At 38.8% G+C, this 14,488-nt stretch overlaps 1 protein-coding gene across 1 annotated transcript in view; it reads right to left on the minus strand.

The window, feature by feature from the left end:
• LOC149228259 (uncharacterized) overlaps positions 1-14,488 on the minus strand; it is a 142,761-nt gene that overhangs the window by 18,934 nt on the left and 109,339 nt on the right. The window lies entirely within an intron of this gene.

Here is a 14,488-nt window from a genome sequence, read left to right on the forward strand (position 1 = left end):
CAGTGATAGTAGATCCAATGGAATATTGGATCTTATACATTTTGATGTTTGTGGGCCCATGCTTGACAAAACTTTGGGTGGATGCTTATATTATGTATCTTTTATTAATGATTACTCTCACAAAACTTGGATTTATCTTCTCAAGACCAAGGATCAAGTGTTTGAAAAGTTTCGTGAATTCAAAGCACAGGTTGAAAATGCTACAGGAAGAAGAATCAAGACTCTAAGGTCCGACAATGGTGGGGAGTATGTATCAAATGAATTGATTGATTTCTACAAGGATGCTAGAATTAAGAGGGAGTTGATAGTTCCCTACTACCCCGAACAAAATAGAACTATGGAAAGAAAGAATAAAACTATAATGGAAGTTGTCAAAGTAATGATTCATGATCAAGAGTTACTAATGTTTCTTTGGGGTGAAGCTGCAAGGACTATTGTCTACGTTCAAAATAGATGCCCACATCGAGTCTTGGATTATAAGACTCCTGAAGAAGTCTTTATAGGTGAGAGACCGAATGTTGAACATTTAAGAATTTTTGGTTGTCCAGTTTTTGTTCATGTACCCAAAGAGAAAAGGACAAAGTTGGAACCATCTGGAAAGAAGGGTACCTTTGTTGGATACAGTGAGAATTCAAAGGCCTTTAGGGTCTATATTCCAGGGCAATGATATATTGAGACTTGCAAGGACATTATTTTTTATGAAGATGTTGCATTCTAGAAGTCCAAGGGTTCACACATGGACTCTGATGATGAAGTACAAGTAGCCCCAAAGAATGTGGAATCAAGATCCAAAGAACCTGAGCCTATGGATGAAGACCCTCATGTAGAAGACATTGATCATGAACTTGCGGAATCTACAAAATATCTTGTTGCCGAGATAAGAAAGAGACCTGCCTGGTTAGAGAAAACATTGAAGGAAGTTGAAGGTCATATTGTTGCTCGTGGGACTTTCAAGGAAAGCAAGAAGCCTAAAAATTACTTTGGTTATATAGCCCTGATGTGCAAGATCATTGAATCTAAGCCATCCTCCTATGAAGAAGTTGTTGAAGAGAAAGTATGGAAAGAAGCAATGACTGAAGAATATCAATCCATAATGAAAAACGATGTTTGGGAGATCATACCAAGACTTGAGGGTAAATCTGTTGCCTCTTCAAAATGGATCTACAAGATAAAAGATGTTGTCGATGGAAGTGTTGAAAAATATCAGGCTAGATTCATGGCTCATGGATTCTCCCACAAAGAGAGAGAGGATTATGAAGACACATTTGCTCCTGTTGCCAAGTATGCATCTATTAGATCTATTATTTCTCTAGCATTTATTGCAGGTTGGAAGTTGCATCAAATGGATGTCAAAACAGCCTTTCTGAATGGGGTCATTGAAGAAGAGGTCTACATTGAACAACCTCAAGGTTTTGAGGTCCACAATAGAGAGACACATGTTTGCAAATTGAAGAAGGCCTTGTACAACTTGAAGTAGGCCCCTCATGCATGGTACTCTCGTATTGATAGTTATCTGTTGAGTTTGGGCTTCAAGAAGGGCAATGCTAATCCGAATCTATATTTCAAAGTTGTTGATGGTGAACCCCTAATAATGTTATTATATGTAGATGATTTGTTTCTAACAGGTTCCAAAGTATTGATTGTTCAGTGCAAGAGCAAGTTGATTTCTGAATTTGAAATGAAATACCTTGGCCTCATGCATTACTATTTGGGATTGGAAATTTGGCAAAAACCTGAGGATATCTTTGTGGGCCAAGGCAAGTACATTGTTTTGATTCTTCAGAGATTTGGCATGATGGATTGCAAGTAGATGAGCACTCCTATGGTGACGAACCTGAACAAGATCCGAGACAGTGACTCAGAGTTGTTTGGCACTACCTTGTATCGCAAATTGATTGGCTCGTTGAACTATCTTGTAAATACCAGGCCTGATATTTGTTATGCAGTTAATACATTGAGTCAATTCTTGGTGGAGCCTCGTCGTGTTCATTGGGTTTTAGCAAAACACATACTGAGGTACTTGTGAGGTACCATTGAGTATGGTTTGATGTATGCTTCTAATGGTGAATGGCAATTGTATGGGTTTGCTAATGCTGGTTGGGCTGGTAGATCTTCTGATAGAAACAGCGCCTCTAGATATTGTTTTAGCCTAGGCTCTGCTATGGTTTCACGGTTTAGCAAAAAATAGACCTCTATTGCTCTGAGTACAGCTAAAGCTGAATACATTGCTACTAATGTTCCCTGCTGTGAGGCTATATGGTTTCGAAAGTCATTCTATGACTTGTTTGATCAAATGTTAGAGCCAACTATTAACTATAGTGATAATCAAAGTTGTGTGAGGCTATCTGAGAACTTGGTGTTCCATGACAGACCAAAGCACATTGAAATCAAGTATCACTACATCTGGAATATTATCCAAAGAGGAGATGTGAGGCTCGAATATGTTCCTACTGATGAGTAGGTTGTTGATGTATTGACAAAGTCATTGTCCCTGATGAAGTTTGGCTATTTCAGAGAACAACTTGGAGTTGCTAAGAACCCCTCTCTTAGTGAGAGGGAAGACTAATTACATAGCATCATGGATAGACCATCTCCCATAGGCTGTGTGCCGGGAGACATTGTGGTATGGGAGATGGATTTCTCCTGTAGGTTGTGTGCCTAGACATATTGTTGTCCGGGAGATGTATAGATGGATTCCTCCCGTAGGACGGGTGTGTGCCAAGAGACATTGTTGTCTGGGAGATATATAGATGGATTCCTCCCGTAGGTTGTGTGTCGAGGGACATTGTTGTCCGAGAGATGTATTGATGATTCCTCCTGTAGGCTATGTGCCGAAAGACATTGTTGTCTGGGAGATGTATTCATGATTCCTCATGTAGCTTGTGTGTCGGGAGACATTTTTTTCTGAGAGATGTATTGATGATTCCTCCTATAGGTTGTGTGTCGAGAGACATTGTTGTCCGAGAGATGCTTTAAAATGGATGTTATGTATCTTTCCTTATGATGAGTTTGAAAGAGAGAGAGACTTGGATTATGTTCTCTTCTTTAGGTTGTGGGTCGCGAGACCTATGGATTGGTCGGGAAAACGGATATTAAGAGAGAATGAAAAACTACCTCCCTAGCTAAGAGTGAGTGTTGAATCATATTGTAGCTTCGGATGACATTTTCATTGCACACACACAAAGAAGAAAACGATTTGTTTGTTACTTACAAGTCGACTCCATAAGAGATTATAATGTCGACCCTACTAGGGCTAATTAGCCCTCACCACTTCACCTATAAAATGGAGCTCGTGCATCCTCATTTTGGCCACAATCAAGCTCATTCATTTCGCTTTGCAATCACAATACAATTCGGCCTTCTATTTCAAATGTGAAGAAGATTACAAGAGTTATTTTTATTGCGATTAGGATTATCTTCAAGGTTTCGTTGCTACAAAGATTTGGGATCGTTTCTATCTTTGTTTTTGCTACCTCTTTTGTGGTCGAGAATTGCAGAGAGCCTCGCTCTCCTTTTGTGACTAAATTCTGAAGTTGACCGAGGGTTTTTTTGGTGTACCTTCTCCACAATTCGTTAACAATTTCAGTGGGAACTTCGACCCTCTATTACAATGACTTCAAGACTATATTTCGGCCCTTTATTATAGTGACCTCAAGCCTATATTTTGGCCTCCTTGTGCAGATCATCTTATTGAACAGAAGTGGAATCTCTCTCTCATTTTGTGCAGACTTTGTTTGGGTATCTCATTGTTGGTTATTTTGGATTTGTTGGATCATTCAAATGTACTATTGATGGACAAAATCTCTCTCTCATAAGGAAAGAATTTTTGGGTTTTCCCCTAGTGGATTTTGCCCTAGTTGTGAGCCTAATCTTGGTGTCTCTTGTCTCTGGTTTATTCTCTATCATTCATTGTCTACTGTGATCTCTATTTACTGCTCTTGTTGAAAAATAATTGGTTGAATTTTTTCATGTATAGCTACTTGTTGACTAAAGTATAAAGAAGGAACAATTTACATCAATAGAAGTAGTTATCATTTGTGAAAAACTATTCTAGTTATTGCATTACGAGAATTTCGACAACCATGCCAAGGGGTCTACAACAATCAAGACATCTTTTATTACCTTTTACTCCTTAGTTACCTTTTGTCAATAAGAGCATGAGTTGCAGCTAACTTGTTTGATGCGGGACGTTATGGAATGTTTGGATGCCCTGAGCATCTCATGTGTTTGTTATCTTTGTATTCTGAAAGTTTGGGCAACTTATAATTGTGGCATTATTTACATGTGATTTCCTTAATAGTTACAAGGCAATTTGCATGGTTGTGTGTGTAGTTGATTGAGGTGCAATAACACTGATTGATCAAGATGATGCATTCTAGTATCCTTGGAATGAGATGTTTACATGTTTGTTCTCATGGTATGAGAGATCTAGGCCTCTCTATGTTGCTAGTATATTCATGGTAAATGCATGATTCAATCGGATGTTTAAGTGTGTGTGTGTGTGTGTGTATTGTTGTAGTGTGTGGAATTTATGGTCAATATGTTATAAGTAGCATGGAGCCTTTGCAGATGGGAGTCAGGTTGTTTCCATGTGTTAAATATGTTATCATGGTTTTTATGGTCTTTGTTTGCTTATTGGTGATTGCCTTCATTGCATGGAATGGTATCTTATGCATGGACAAGCTAGTCAAGTCTAGTGTGGTAGTTACAAAAGTTCACAAGAGTGTTGTTTTTCAAGAGTTGGTTGTGATAATGCCTGAGTGTCTAGCTGAATTCATGTCTTATGATTGTGTCAATTTGTTGGTGTTTTACCCTTGAAAGCATCTTGATTGCATGGGGGAATGAGTTTCCATGTTTAAGCATGCTTTTGGGCATGACCAGGCTCTGAGAAGAACCTTGGTAAAATCCCTAACAGAGCTGTAGAAAAACCTAGCGGCGATTTCTGAGTTAAAGGGATTTTAGGCCCATAGAAGCAGCTTTCAGGTTGAATTAGCTAAGTTCGGGAGGTTCAGGGTTGAACTGGCCAAGAGCCAATGCATTTGGGCCGAACCCAAAGTGGGACAGGTTAGTTCAGGGCCAAACTAACTAGTGAAGGCAGGAGTTTGGGTCTTCAAGAGGCATGAAGTGCGTTGAGTGCGCAAGGTTGGTTTAGGCCCGAAGTGCACTGAGTGCACGGGGGATTGCGGCCCGAATGTGGGCCAGGGACCAAGTAGTTCAAGGTTGCCAAACTCTTCAGCGTTGCCAAGCTATTAGAGGTTTCCAAACTAGTTCGAGGTTTAGGGGCTCAAGGAAGGTTTGGCAAACGCTTTGTGTTGCGGGCCTGAAGCCCTGCCCTAACTTTTAGTTATAACGTAAATTGTGTGCAAAACAAGTTAAGGTCTAGTTCGGTGGCACCCAAGCTAGTTTAGGGTACGGACCAATACGGAGCTCTGTTCTGTTTGGGGTTCATGGGTTCGATGAAGGCTAGCATGTGCCATATGTTGTGGTGCCTGAAGTTCCAAAAATCATTATAATGGGAAATTGTTGCAAAGCATGTTATTGGGTGGGTCTAATGTGACTTGAGTAAAATGGTGACATGGCAAGTGCCACATGGCACAAAAAATGCATAATGGTATGGTAGGATGATGTGGACCACCTGGATGAGGTGGAGAGCCACGTGGCAGTACCTTGCTGACATGGCAAGGGGTTTATGGGCCAAACTTTAAACGGCCATAACTTTTGATCCGAGTGTCGGATGTTGATAAAATTTATATCACTAGCAAGCTCTTGACAAGCCAGACACAATGGTGGTGCTTATTCTAAGTTTTAATAAAGTTGAGGAAAGAAGAATTTTGTGACCCCATTTCCATGACAAGACTATGGAGGTCAGGTTAATGAAAGTAACACCATCCACTAAGCTGGTTTAAGCTAAGGGGGTGGGAGGCAGTGTTACAACAAGGAGTAATGTCTTTTGAGACATGCCCTTTCATCATTTTTCATGATTATTATTATTATTATTATTATTTGCCTTATCCATATTCATTTTCATAACCTAATAGTACCTAATGATTGTTGATTTTTACTTGATCTTGAGAGGATTTTGTTAGGTGGTTTCATCACATAATAGAGGCCTCTTGAGATGATTACAGCGACATTGCAAAGGTCACTTTACCCATTCCAGAGAGAGAATATGACCTTGTTAATGCAACATTGCCTATCCAGAGCATAGCATTGGGCTACTTTATGGCTCCACATGATGCTTGACACTCTGAGGTACCTCGAAATGTTGAAACGCCAAGCCCACGAAGCTTGGTGTTGGAGATATTGATGATGTGCCCAGTGGACCCAGGACGCCCTCAGGCTAGCCTTAACACTATTTGATGGGTGTTATTTGTTCTGGAACCCAAATGATGATGGCTATCCTTGAGATGACAAAGGAGGGCATGTACATCACTTAATAGCCCCAACGTTTGAGTAGGACAATGTCACGCCACCCCTCTTTCCCTTTAGAGGGTGACATGGGCACCATGGAGATGATGTCATGGATGGAAGCACTTTAGATGCATGACCATGATCTTGGAGCTACAAGATGAAGTATGGAGCACTCATTAGCCCACATGACTCTTATTAGTGGCATTTAGAGCTCAGTTAGATGATGATGTCCTAGTTGAGGATGTTGAGAAATCTAGGGCATCAATAGTTAAAAGATTTCTCTACTTGATAATTGCTTGTGATATACTTTTACTTCTTAACTTATAGTCTTTTCTTCGTTATGTTATTATTGTGTTCTTTTCATCAAGACAATTACCAACATGCACAATAAAAAGACAAGTGACACAGCATGTAGGCTTGTCAGCCAGGGCCAAAACCTCTCACCTCTTGACAGGAAAACCCAATCAAAAATTCTTCTTCTTCTAGATCTTCAATTGATGAGTACCAAGACCATATGACAAAGACCCATGACTCTAGTATCCTCCCAAGAACCTTGTCACTAACCTTGATGCTTTGCCTCTTCCCTTTCTCGACTTTCTTCAAACCGCTCTCCTCGGCTCCTTCTAGAGAAACTCGGTCTCTATATTTCACACTGCTACTTCTCGACTTCTCCTAGAGAAACTCGATCTCTATGATCTCACTTGCTTCCTCTAGAGAATCTTGGTCTCTAGATCTCTATCTCAGTTACCTAGAACAAGTATCTAGAAGAATCCTTCCTTCGCTGCCCAAAAGAAACTTCCTTTGTTGCCCAGAAGAAACTCTCCTTATCACTTCTTCGCACTTCTCTTTGTAGCCCTTCTTCTTCGCACTTCTTCACCAAATGCTTATCGAGTTTCTTGCTCTAAGTAAGGCCGAGTGTGGCTTATATATACACCTTTCCTCATGTCCTTTAGGCAGACATGATTACTTGTAGTTAGGCCGACTTCTACTAGTTTCTTCCATTGTCGTAGGCCTACTTGAAGAGGATAAGTGGCAAGGTCTTGGAGGATACTTTACATAGACAAATTTGACCTTTTACAAAGTGTAATATGACTTCATTACATGACAATGAAGACTCTCAATGGGAGTCTTGACTCAAAAACAAAATCTCTTGCTCATGAAACCCATGAAGCAAGTCAATATAATAATTTTATTTATCTTCATTATATTTCATTACATAAATTCATAATTACATGTCATTATGAAGACCGAACCTAGTTACACTTTTCAACACTCCCTCTTAACTAGGGAGGTATTCATAATGGTACTTGGACTTTCTCAATTTGAAGAATTTCTCATGAGAAGAATTCGGATTGGTATCTCATTTGTATAGCATCATATCAACCAGCATTGATACATAGCAAGGCCTAACAGCTCCTTATCTCCACAAGACCTAAGCTCAATTCTAGTGAGACCAATGATTTATAGACACTCTCATCATTGTCTCTCTCAGAACATCCCCTACCCGGGTACTCAGGGTGTGTTCCATGAGGACTATTCTTATCTTGGACTCCCCAACCCTCAAAGAATATCGGTCCTCCATGACTACTCTTATATTGGATGCCCTATCTCATCCTCAAAGAATATCGGATGCCAAATGATTACCCAATCCTCCATTCTGTCTTCCTAGGCGAAGACTAGAATGACATGTTTATCTCTCCCTCTCAAATAGGGAGGACATCTTCCAATAAAGGAATGTACTCATTCCTACCAAAAAGGAATGTACCTAAGCTCCCTCTTGGCTTAGGAATTCCAAGTTTCTTCCAAGTAAGAAACTTCTTTTTAGGCTCTCTCTTAACTAGGGACCTACAGCAGCTCCTCATGTGGAACAACCAGTTGCTTGAAGAACTCCTCTCTTCTTCAATGTAATACACTTATTTTTTCATGGAGTCTTCATCTTTGAGGGACTTCTTCATAGGGCACAGACCATCCATCACTTTCATCCATGAGTTAGCCATGTCCTCATTTCATCAGAAAGTGATCCATCAGATTTTCCATCTGGCTTTGCTTTATGTCATTCTGCTTTCTTTGATGCCATATTTTCTGGAAGGATCTTACATCCTTCTATATGGTTCTCTTGGAAGTCATCCACAAATTTCCCTTTGGCAGTCCTACATAAGCCCATCCAGATATTAGTACAAAAATAAGGGATGAACACTTAAATCAAAATTACCTTTGTGATGGTCTTTCATCATGATATCTTCGTGTAGGTATCAGCATCCTGTACACAAATTGACACATTTCCCAAAGATATCCATTGTCAAGGGTCTCCATCTTTTTCTGACTCCTATCAAAGTCTTCATATCTTTCGGGGAGATATTCTAGTCAACTCTTCTTAGTCTCGGATGTTGAATGCCTTCTACCTTTGTTGCATATTTTCATGATCTCTTCCTTTATTTTCACACACTTCATTCTCAGGAGCTTCTAATGGTCAACTTCCTCATGATTTATATGAGAACATATTATGTTGATTTCATCTAGTGTGACTTATGCCTTTCTGCAATCTTTCGGAGGAGGAGATCCTTCTTCTCTTGATCATATTTCCCAAGATGGAAATAGTGATCCATATTATTTGCAACCATATGACATGACTTCCATAATAACCTATGTAAGCATACATACCTCATCTTTCCTTTCGGTCATCTAGATTTCTGTAGCAGCTTCATTTGAACGAGAGAACTTTATCCATTAGACCTACTTTGTTATGTCATCATACCATCATCCCTTGAATCCCACAAGTTGGAATTCTTGATGAAACTCTTGCTTTTCTTTTAGATCGGTGAATCCTTTGATGAGGATTCTGTCAGAGAATCTTGAGGATCTTTCACATCCTCACCCAGCATATGTTTCCTTATTGACTATTGTATGATGATCCCAATCGATGATCTCTACTTCTTTCTATAAGTATCACTTGAGGTTTTAATGAGGTTTCTAAGAGCTCCCATTTATTCCAAACATCCTTTTTGCTTCCCATGTCACGAGCTCTTACTTCTAATGCTTCTATCATAATGCTATTTTCTAATCTGATGCATCCTATTTTATTTACATTGCTTCCTATATATAAATTACAAGTGGAAAGTACCTTCTAGTGAAGAAGATCATCTTAGTCATAGTCAAGACCTTTTTGCTTCTTCCTTCTAAAGCTTCTTTGTCTCAGGTTCTTTCACTTCCTCAATAACATGGGCTTCTTCCCTGTCCCACTTGCATTTAGGACAATCTCTTCTATAGTGCCCAAGTTCTTGACAACCATAGCATCTTTCCTTAGCCATGTTCTTCTTTTTCTTTGGAGGACCAAACTTTCCAAATTTCCCTTTTCTTCTTGTCACTGATTGATCCCTTCTATCTGATCTTTTGTTACTTTCTTTCTTCAACCTGTCTTCTTTTGCCTTGCAGAGAGACCATAATTTGATGAATGGGATGGCTTCCTCTTCCCTAGTAGATATGAGGTTACCTTGTTCATTAGTCAATGCATTTAGAATAATGGATATCATTTCGTTATCAGATACCATCCCTCCTAGATCTTGCAATTGACCTTCTATTTGAGATGCTTTTGAAGGGCATGATGATATCCCTTCATCCTTTGACACCTTCAATTTATATAGATTAGATCTAAGTGATATGATCTTTTCTATCGTGTTTTCAGTGAAAAGTTCTACTAGCTTATCATATATTACTTTAGATGTCTCCAGCTCAGCTACATGGGGAATGAGAGGACCTTTAATAAATTCCTTAAGAATCTTTTGAGCCTTGAGATCCCTTTCCATGTATTCAGATAATGTTTGTTCTTTGGATGGCTTGGAGACCTTTCCATGGACATGATCAATGACTTCATTTACTTCGATGACTATGTCTATCCTTCTTTTCCATGTAAGGAAGTTTGATATCCCACCCAGCTTATGGTTCTCCTTGAAACATGGCATCATTTTACTAGATTATCATAAAAATGTACTTACTTGTGAAGATAGAATCTTCAACCTGGTGATGAACTTGTTGCTTCAAATGATCCTTTTAAGAAGGTTCTTTCTTTGACGAGAGAAGACTGCCTTCTTTAGGATGATTTTCTTCCAAATGAGATTCTTGCTTCAATAGAGAGAAGATTGCCTTTTGATCTAACCTTCCTTAGATTTGAATATTTTCCACTTCTTTGGTGATGTACGAGTGATGATCTCTGAAGTGCTTCTAGGGTTTTGGTCTTTCTTCTTGCTTCCTTCTTGAAGATAATTTCAAGACTCTTGCTAGAGTATATTTCTTCGATCTAGGGTTTGAGTAGATCTTGATTTCTTGCTTGGTGTTCTTTGACTTGCTTTGACCCCTCTTTGAAGCTCGATTCACGTGTGTCTACTTGCTTTGAATGCCCCTTCTTGACTTCAACAGCTAAGCTTTGACACCATGTTGAGAAATCTAGGACATGAATAGTTAAAAGATTTCTCTACTTGATAATTGCTTGTGATATACTTTTACTTCTTAGCTTATAGTCTTTTCTTTGTTATGTTATTCTTGTGTTCTTTTCATCAAGGCAATTACCAACATGCACAATAAAAGACAAGTGACATAGTATGTAGGCTTGTCAGCCAGGGCCAAAACCTCTCACATCTTGAAAGGAAAACCTGATCAAAAATTCTTCTTCTAGATCTTCAATTGATGAATACCAAGACCATGACAAAGACCCTTGACTCTAGTATCCTCCCAAAAACCTTGTCACTAACCTTGATGCTCTGCCTCTTCCCTTTCTCGACTTTCTTCGAACTTCTCTCCTTGACTCCTTCTAGAGAAACTCGATCTCTATACTTCACACTGCTACTTCTCAACTTCTCCTAGAGAAACTCAGTCTCTATGATCTCACTTGCTTCCTCTAGAGAATCTTAGTCTCTAGATGTCTATCTCAATTACCCAAAACAAGTATCTAGAAGAATCCTTCCTTCGTTGCCCAGAAGAAAATTCCTTTGCTGTCGAGAAGAAACTCGCCTTATCACTTCTTCGCACTTCTCTTTGTAGTTCTTCTTCTTCGCACTTCTTCACCAAATGCTTATCGAGTTTCTTGCTCTAAGTGAGGCCGAGTGTGGCTTATATATACACCTTTCCTTGTGTCCTTTAGGCCAACATGATTACTTGTAGTTAGGCCGACTTGAAGAGGGTAAATGACAAGGTCTTGGAAGATATTTTGCATAGACAAATTTGACCTTTTACAAGTGTAACATGACTTCATTACATGACAATGACTATCATTTTATGACTAGATGACAAATAATTCCTAAAGACTCTCAATGGGAGTCTTGACTCAAAAACAAAATCTCTTGCTCATGAAACCCATGAAGCAAGTCAATATAATAATTTTATTTTTCTTCTTTACATCTCATTACATAAAATCATAATTACATGTCATTATGAAGACCGAACCTAGTTACACTTTTCAACAGAAGAGCCCTTTCTCCCACATGTGTCGGCATATATGGCATCTTTTGTTATGCTTTTGAGCTATGACGTTGCCCTGTAACCTCTATCTTGTGGGATGAGTCTCATATAAATAGAGACTCCCCTCATTTCATTTTGTCATCATCACACATTACATTCTTTTCCTCTCTAAGAGAGTGTGAACTAGTGTTTTTCACTACTATGGGAAAGATGTGATATTTATTGGTTTGTCTTTCTTGTGGATGTGATTTTTGCATGGAAACATTATTCTAGGATTAAAAGAAGTGTCTTTTATGGATAAATTTTTAAGTTTAATGTCTTATCGTTGATATTTTGCATGTTAATTGTTTAAAGTAGGGTTTCTCTTTATGCCACGACTAAATGCTTAACTATTGCTAAAATCTTACTACATCATTGCATGTAAAATTGTTCTCTCTAAGGCCTATAGGGAAAATCTTAACGTGCAAGCCCTATATTTAATTTCTCCCCTCACAAGAGTAATAGTTAAAGTTTTGAAACTAGATGCCAAAGCCATCCCCCCTTACTCCATCGAGATTTATCCCGTCAAGTTTAACCCTACAAACTCCAATAAACCCTAGTATGATAAGGCACTAATTGTTAAAGTGTTGATCATCCTTAAACTTTTCTAAATTTCATCTTCTTTTTCTCTCTCCTAGACGTCTAAGGCAGTTGCTAGGGTTTCTAGGATTGATTTATGCATTAAAGCTAATTTTGTGGATGAATGTCGCTCATAAATTAGGATTCACATCTATAAATTATTTCAAAGCAAAATATAGAATAGTGCATGGTTGTGCCCTCCTAATTAGGGTCAATTTCACCCTATTTTTGTTGTTATGCACACCTAACAACCATAGAAATAAGCTTCTTAGTCAAATCCTAGTCTTTACTAGAAGATATTTAACCCTTTATTGTTGAATATCATTTTTAGATTATTTCTAGCGTTATTATATGACATTGAATATCCTTTCATTGTATATCATCCAAACCCTAACTTAAACCATCCTTATTATCAATGTAGGTATAGAATATTTGAACCATAGTATTGAAAACGTAGCTCATCTTAGGCATTGAGGGTACTCTATCCAATATTATAGACCTTTATTCATCACCATGAGCCATAGCATTAGAACATCCTTTAGGTGATTTAGGGAGGCCTCCCTTGTGGTTTGATTCCACTAAAAAGCAGGAGAAAGGTTGTTAAGGTTACAGTGGAAACTCTTTCTCTTGTTGCCATAAGGTCTGGCCCCACCCACTAGGCTTTGCACCAAGCCTACTAGATTTTGTGGCAACATGCCCAAACCTATGATCTAGGGCATTTCCATGGGTATTTTGCCTCCACTATTTGCAAACCCCTAAGACTTAAGAATTTCGAGACATGGATCCTAGTCCCTACTAAATCCCTTCCCTTTTCTTTCTCTCATCCCCAAGTTACTTCATTTTCGCACTTAGGTTCTTCTCAAACCATCCTACTTGCCCTTTGACCTTGCTCTTGTTCTATGTACCTTATCCTTGCTACATGGGCCCTAACCATGACCCTTTCTCTACTAGCCCCTTCGCTAAGAAAAGACAACTCTCCCTCATTACCTATTAGCTCAATAAGTTCTTGTGGTACCAAGAATGCAAACACCTAAGCAAGAAAAGCTTGGGGATGATAGTTCAATGCATAAAAGATGGAAAGGATGTAGTAATCTAGGGTAATTTTTTTACTAGGGTTCCCAATATTTCAGAAAGATAACACAACAATAATGTACAAATATCAATAGTTTGACAATAGCAGTGCACCAGATTAGATACTAGTAAATTACTATTCATACAATGATTGAAACTGCAATGTATTCAATCCAATAATTCAAGCAACAGTACCCATATAAGTTCAAATCCAATAAAGTTGAGCATAGAGTAATTATACCCTAGCCTCCTACCAACTGAATTGTAATGTTCTACACTAGCTTCCCAACTGTAAACACATACAAAAGTTTTCAAATCCCTTATGGATTCTGACCAGCAGTATCGCAATAATGTCAAGGTGGATTCGGCTACAAGAAGTTGACCACAACGTGTTGGGTATAGGCTTTACACAGTGGTTGAATTATCCTAGGGAAGTTACCACATTATGTAGCGGAGAGGTCGAAGCCATGTTTGAGTTTAATCATCAGATCATCTCAGAGATCCTTTGCGACACGTCTATGGCTTTAGGAGAAACACAGAGTTTAAATTATTCCCCAAATAACTTCAAGAGGTACTTAACTTGTTTGGATGATCGCCACCTAGCTTCAGAAGACCTCGGGTTGCCTCAGTCAAAACCCTTGGATTAATCCTTTGCGCAGTCTCAGATAACCCTTCGAGTTCCAAATCTCACTCACAAAACTTTGAGTCTGTTGAAATAGACATGACCTTAGAAAAATCTATCGTATTTAATTCAAAACACATTGAGCACCCTCCGGGAGATGCGGGTCAACTACAAGTGGCCTTGGAACAAACCCATATTTGCTCTAACAGTGACATCTAGCCTCAAAAGGTGTCTTGGTCTACCACAAAACACTAGCGTTGACTCCATTCTACAAATTAGCCTTTAAAGATGTGATGTTTGACTTCAAGGGAGTTG

The sequence above is a fragment of the Pinus tabuliformis genome, chromosome J (genome assembly GCF_031772625.1).
Source record: "Pinus tabuliformis cultivar Carrire ecotype Pingquan chromosome J, CPIR1, whole genome shotgun sequence".
NCBI lineage: Eukaryota > Viridiplantae > Streptophyta > Pinopsida > Pinales > Pinaceae > Pinus > Pinus tabuliformis.